The sequence below is a fragment of the Epinephelus moara genome, chromosome 14 (assembly GCF_006386435.1).
Source record: "Epinephelus moara isolate mb chromosome 14, YSFRI_EMoa_1.0, whole genome shotgun sequence".
Classification (NCBI taxonomy): domain Eukaryota; kingdom Metazoa; phylum Chordata; class Actinopteri; order Perciformes; family Serranidae; genus Epinephelus; species Epinephelus moara.
The window spans coordinates 27592338-27598884 of NC_065519.1; the positions used below are offsets into that span (position 1 = coordinate 27592338).

Here is a 6547-nt window from a genome sequence, read left to right on the forward strand (position 1 = left end):
ATCTGGCAGGACCACGGCAGCAGCACAACCACACACGTCACGCTGTCCAGGCACCGCTGCGATATGAGTTAATCTGAGAGACAGTGGAGCACATTGTCCACAGTCACTCCAACAATATCCTTCAGATCTATGCTGAATTCTTTTAAGATGGCCTCAATCTCATCTGCTACAACCGGTCCTGTTTATGCTTCATAGACTGCCTGGGTCTTAAGTACTTTTTGATGGAGACGGTCTTCATACACATAGTGTAAGGTGACGGTTAGGTAGTGGTCTCTTGTGATGCTGGTCCAACCATCACATGTTATAGCAGCCTTCTTGATATGTTTAAGCTCTGACACTACATTGTCTTTCTCCACCGCATACCATGCAGGTATTAATGTGTTAGAGAGTTTGTCTCTGGATGGTGGTGTGTATTTTGGATTTAGAGTTTGTATCATCTCCCTGAGAATATAACAACAAAAAGTGATTCTGTGATTTCTACATTAACAATATTACCTCAAATTAACCACAGCAGTGTAATAAAAACATACTTATATGCATTCATAAAATTTGTACCTAAAGGATGGACAATCAATGGTCGAAAATGCATGTGCATCTTTAACAATAAATCTTGTCACAGCACGATGACACTCTTCAGCTCTCTCTGTGGTCATCATCCCAGCTTTTGCCACAGTGAAAGGAGTTATGTTACAGCTTTTGCTGGTCTTGCTGCCTGTGTTTTCTAAATACAGGAAATCACAACGTGACACTTTAATGTTACTTTATATTCATGACCGACTGATTTACAGCCAATTTCATAACTTAAGTTATCAATAACGTTACCAGTAACGTAACGTTAGACAGGCAGGGAAACCTAGTGCTTTTCAAAAAGAAGCGTCGCTAACATTAGCGCTCTAGCTAGCCATTAACATTAGCCTAGCTAAATGGCTAGGAGCGCAACAATACACAGCAGTATTTACGGGTCGAAAACAGGTCTACAGAAATTGTCATTTCAAGCTACATAACTTAGTTAGTAGTTTACACAGACGTGTGGGTTTGTAATGTTAGTACTAGCCTGGAGGGGCACTGGCAGCGGGCTCTATTGGAGCGGCTTCATCCTGCACAGCCTGCGGGTGTGACGGTGAGGGCGGTGGCGCTGGTTTTCTCAGGTTGTTGAACACGGTACATTCCCTGAGATTAATGTCATGTTTTAGGAGGTGCTTTATCATAGCGGATGTGCTACCACCACTGCAAGTGATGACTGCACTGCATTTCATACACTTTGCACCATTTTGATTGAATTTCTCACAGTACAACCAGGCTTTGGATGACTTCTGTCGCATGCTCGTCTTCTTCTCTCGCTCGACTGACGCTGATCTGAGATCAGTGGGCGGGTCCACTCGACTCACTCATGGAGATGCACGTGACGTTACCACAGTCACTTACACGGGCAAATGAAAGACAGCTGCCAACAATCTGGAACCGTTTTTTTTTTTTAAAACAATCTTGGAACCGTTTGCAGGAACCGTTAATCCAAATTTGATGGAACCGATTCCGGAACCGCAAATTTGGACCCGGTTCCGAAAAAGAACCGGATGCGGATCCCAACCCTAACTGGAACCCATGTGGGTCCTGGGTCTGGGTAGACTTGTAAAGACAGGCTGACCAAACGTCCTCTTTTGCCCGGACATGTCCACTTTTCACGTCCCCTCCGGGGCGTCCGGGGCGTCCGGGGGGTTTTTATAAACTGATGATAATGTCCGGTTTTCCGTGTGTTTGTGTGTGTGTGTTAGAGTGCGGCACGGACCGCATATTTCTGTCCAAACCCGAACCGAGCCCGACATTATTTAATTACTAAAGCACTGAGTTTGTGTCACACAGCTGTTACAGTTACAGGCTATTTAACAGGCCGGGCGTGCGCTGTGGGTGCTCAGCTGCGGAGAGGCAGACCTCGGTGTTTGAGACGGGAGCGGGAGGCGGGAGCGGGAGGCGGGAGGTCCGACGCTTCTAGCGAGAGGAGAGGGAGAAATAAAACAAAATAAGATAAAATAGGAGACACCTGTCTCCCTCTTTTATTTTATTTTCAGCGTTTAATCAAGGCGGAGGCGGGCGGCTGGAGGTCCGAGACTTCCAGCGAGGAGAGAGGTAGAAACAAACAGCCAATGTGTGTGTGTGTTATGTTCAGGTGTTGTCACGTAAATAACAGTGCCCAAGCAATAAACAGGACAGACAATAGGATTTTATTTGTTTTTACACTACATTTTCACTTAAAGCTGACCGAATCCGACCCGAGCCCGAATACAATTTATACATTTTTGACCAAACCCGTCGAGCTCGGATCGCCACACTCTAGTGTGTGTATGTGTCCCCTATTGGGGCCTAACTGAATTTCTGTCTTTGAGAGATATTATTTTGTAATATAACTGAATATTCTATCCATACATATAAATTTTAAATATATTAAAATTATAAGGCATCTTTGAGTAAACTGCGAGGATCATTTAAGTAGGCTATCTCATGGCCAGCCGAGTGTCCTCTTTTTTGGAAATCAAAATATGGTCACCCTATGTAAAGACCTCTAGTTAGCATTTTTATGTAAGTATTTGTAGATCCCTTTTAAGTCACTTCATACAAATCAGATGAACTATAGCTGGGCTCAGCAACAGACTTAATAAATACCCTCCTTCATCTTTTAATATAAAATGGCTATCTTTAAAATGACCGTCTTTCAGTCTTATTTTCAGTCAAATTTACATATGAAAACTTCAAAATTACCTATAGTACAATACGATTGTCCATGATGCCGAGGATCAACACGCCTGGGGCCCTGCCCCTGCCTGCCGCCCGGCACACAATGCATCCAACCCCAGTGCCAGTACCTGCAGGTGGTGGGCCCATGTTACTCATTTGGGCTGAGCCCGACCAGGCCCATGGCCCAAGGCCCGGCCACCAGAAAGGGGCCCCCTGGTGTCCCCTTACCAGGCAAGGTACTCGTTCCCCAAATGTGCCGTGTCATCAAGGTCTTTTTTGAACCGTTCTTAGTCTGGCCCCTCCACTAGGACCACTTTGCCTTGGGAGGCCCTACCAGGGGCTATTAGCCCCAGACAAAACAGCTCCCAGGATCATAGGGACACGCAAACCCCTCCACCACTGCAAGGACATTTCAGACACTTCCTTCTGGTAGGAGGCCCGGGGCAGACCCAGAACATGCAGGAGGGATTACATATCTCATCTGGCCTGGGAATACCTTGGGATCCCCCAGGAGGAGCTGGAAAGCGTTGCTGGGGAGAGGGACTTCTGGGGTGCTTTGCTTGGCCTGCGATTGTTGAACCAAAGAATAACATAAAATAAACATTTACCTCCCCAGTTCTTGCTAAACTTTTGTGACTCCAAAATATAATCAAAACTAAAGTCTATGCCTTGCAAAGCTCATTGCTGATCTGATTTTATTCAGGCAGAATGTAAAAGAAAAAAAGTCCATAATTAGATGCAGACTCACTGTGTTAACAAGGGACCCCAGCAGGTCCTGTTTGGAGGATAAGATTAAATTAGTAACAATTTCAGTGCAGGGGGACTTTGTTGGGTTCTCACAGGGGAAATTTACTTACTTTACCATCTCACCTGGTTGATCTGTGCACCTTCCTGTATCATAAATGATTCAACATTGATTATGCGTTCATGCACAGTGTGCCCACAAGTGGGGGGGACATTCTTCGTCCAGAGTCCAGACGTAGAGGGTCTGCAAAAAATATAAAATTTAGTGGCGTTATTTCATTAAAATATTTTTTTAGTTTGAGGCTTTACATTTCTTGGAGATGTCCTTGGAATGAACAAGTACTGTTATAGAAGTGACTTACTCTACTATTTGCACTATACAAAAGTATTGACATATGAAGACATATGAATCACTCACATGGTGAACAATACTATACATAACATATATAAACTAATTCTCATATCAGCCATAACGATCAGAAAAAGATAACATGTTTTACCATTATGGGCATTATTGATGAAGTTAAGATTTCACCTTGGGCTTGAGTTTGTTTTTTTTCTTCATCAATAACAAGCAGTGTAAATTATAGTCTACAAGTTGTTGCTATAGTGATAAAGGAGTCAGTCATTGTCATGCTCTGCTAAGCCATGGAAATGACTACCAGATATAACTCTGGACCAAAGAGAGGGTGGATCCATACATTTACCTTAAAAAAGATTTAAACATTTATCTAAATGCTGCATGAGATAGATTCTTTTTTGTTCATAGCTGCAGGGACAATCCTTAAAAAGAACATTAGGATTTAAAACCCTGTAAATGTCTCAGGGGAAATGAGGTTCCCTCTCGGAAAAAGACTGTAAGATTTAGATTGTAGATTGGTATACTATGTAATGTAATTTCCTTTGATTTGGTCCAGATGATTGCCTCTTAGAATTTGGGAAAATTATTGGCTGGAGGAATGTCCTTTTGATTAAATTATTTATTCCGAAACAACTTGCATAACCTTTGCAAAGCAGACAACCTATATAAAATGAGAATTACAGCAGCCGAAGTGAGACCAGAGTAGAATTCCCAGATGGAGAGAAGATAAACAGCCCTCGCAGAAGACTGAAGGCCACTGAGATCATTATTTTTTTTAAGGACAACAAGTTGTCTCATCAAAGGCATTTTCAATCTGAAAGTGATGAAAAAACTGGTAATTACAATTATGCCATCCTCGGAGAGACTTCTGCGACTAACCAGACTGAGAGGGGCCCTGAGTGGACTCCTCAAGTCCATCAACAACAGCAGCTTAATGAGCCAGAGGTTCCACTGCAGAAGCACATCTGCTGGCTTGTTTTGGATGTGATAATGTCGAGGAGAGAGGAGCTGGCACGGGGGAGACTGCAGATGGGAGTTTTCATTTAACGCAGTTCTCACACACGCTAAAATAACGTCATTGGTTGTATTAAATAAACAGGCCGGGTCAGAAACAGACCAAATGAGGAGAAGGATTCGTCATAAGTCAGATAAGGGGAAATAAGCATCACAGAGACCACAGTGTATTTGAGGAGCAAATTCAACTCAGTGAAGCACAGCAAAGTCCCAACACCAAATATTATTACACACCATCCCAAATGTTAGGATGCTGACAATGGCAGGCACAGTCTTCGTATTAGCTGAATTTAAAATTTAGGAATGCTGAAACTCTTGTCCATGCATAATGGTAGGCTCCTCTGTGCAGTAAGGCAGCGATTAGCCAACACTTATCAACATAAATTTAAACCTCACAGTAATGCTAAAAGTCAGGGGATCACCAAAACCATTACGATATATCCCCTGGGCATCTTGGATATCTGTACAAAAGGCTGAGAGGGTTCAATATGGATACTCTGTGACCTCTACAGCCAAACCATTGACAGAATCCTGACTGGCTGCATCCTTGCCTAGTACGGCAGTTGCACCACCCTCAACAGTAAGGCTCTGAAGAGGGTTGTGAAAACTGCATAATATTTGACAAGGACAGACCTCCTGTCTATGGAGGACCTCGATACCCAGTGAGGAAGGAAGAAGGAAGAAGGCCAGCAGGGTTAGCAGAGACCCCAACCAAGCATCAGCGGCGGGAACCCGGTCATTCCTATGAAATTTGCTGAGTAGTACATGAAGCCAAAAACATTCAACTGCCTTAAATAAATTTACCTAGATGATTGCCACTGCTTCCGCATAATTGTCATAGCCTGCATTCTGCTCCCCTGCTCTCCCAGTGTTTTTCCATTCTACCTGCCAGCCACTGATCACCCCATTCCACTCACCTGCCTCCACAGCTGCAGCTCATCAGCCAATCAGCTTGGTATATAAGTGTCTCCAGAGCACACATTTTGCCAGATTGTTCTTCGCCCTTGTGCAAGACTTTTGAGCACTCCTTACCTGCCTGATCTCCTGTTACTGACCCTGCCTGCATCGTCCATTTCCCAGTAAACTCACCAGCCTTCTGTCCCGGACCACGACTTCTGCCTCAGAGTCTCTGGCTTCCGTCTGCCTGTGGCTGTGTGGTGTTTTCCTGCGACGACATCTCAGTGTGAGTGTTCCCACCTGCTTGCCAGTTGCCTGCTGCAGCTGAGAAACTGATTGTGAGACGCCACATGCTGCCTTGTGTGTGTTCTCCTGCCTCCTACCTGTCGGTTCCTTGATCCATCGCCTGGTCTCTACTTCCCTTCTGCTCATCCCTCATCGGCTCTGCTGCTTCGCTGAACTGCTCTTCTGGCTCCGGACCCCTCGCCTTCACAACCATGCCACCAGTACCCCCTCTTTGTTACCTCGGCTTGCTAGCGGACTGAACTGTTTGTTATTGGACACAATGGATCAAAATCTGATAGTAACACACGTTACTACGCAGGGGTTGTGACGAAAAAAACCCAGTTTCCATTGATTTACAAACGTCTCTTTCACAATACAAGTCTATGGGAAAATGTCTCTTTGGGCCCAGTGGCATCATGTGACGGACTTGGAAGTTGTAATTTCACAGTTTGGCCACTATGAAAATTAGCGTTAAAGCCTAGTGCGCTTCCTGGGTGCCTGGATCATCCCCGCCAC

The 6547-nt window shown here is 44.5% G+C and overlaps 1 long non-coding RNA gene across 1 annotated transcript; it reads right to left on the reverse strand.

The window, feature by feature from the left end:
* Positions 1-1893: 1893 nt before the first annotated feature.
* Positions 1894-5967, reverse strand: LOC126400808 (uncharacterized). The gene is made up of 4 exons (XR_007571010.1): positions 5939-5967; positions 3601-3718; positions 3479-3505; positions 1894-3295 (listed from the first exon to the last, which is right to left on the reverse strand). It is a non-coding gene; the product is annotated as an uncharacterized LOC126400808 (long non-coding RNA).
* Between the last annotated feature and the right edge of the window lie 580 nt (positions 5968-6547).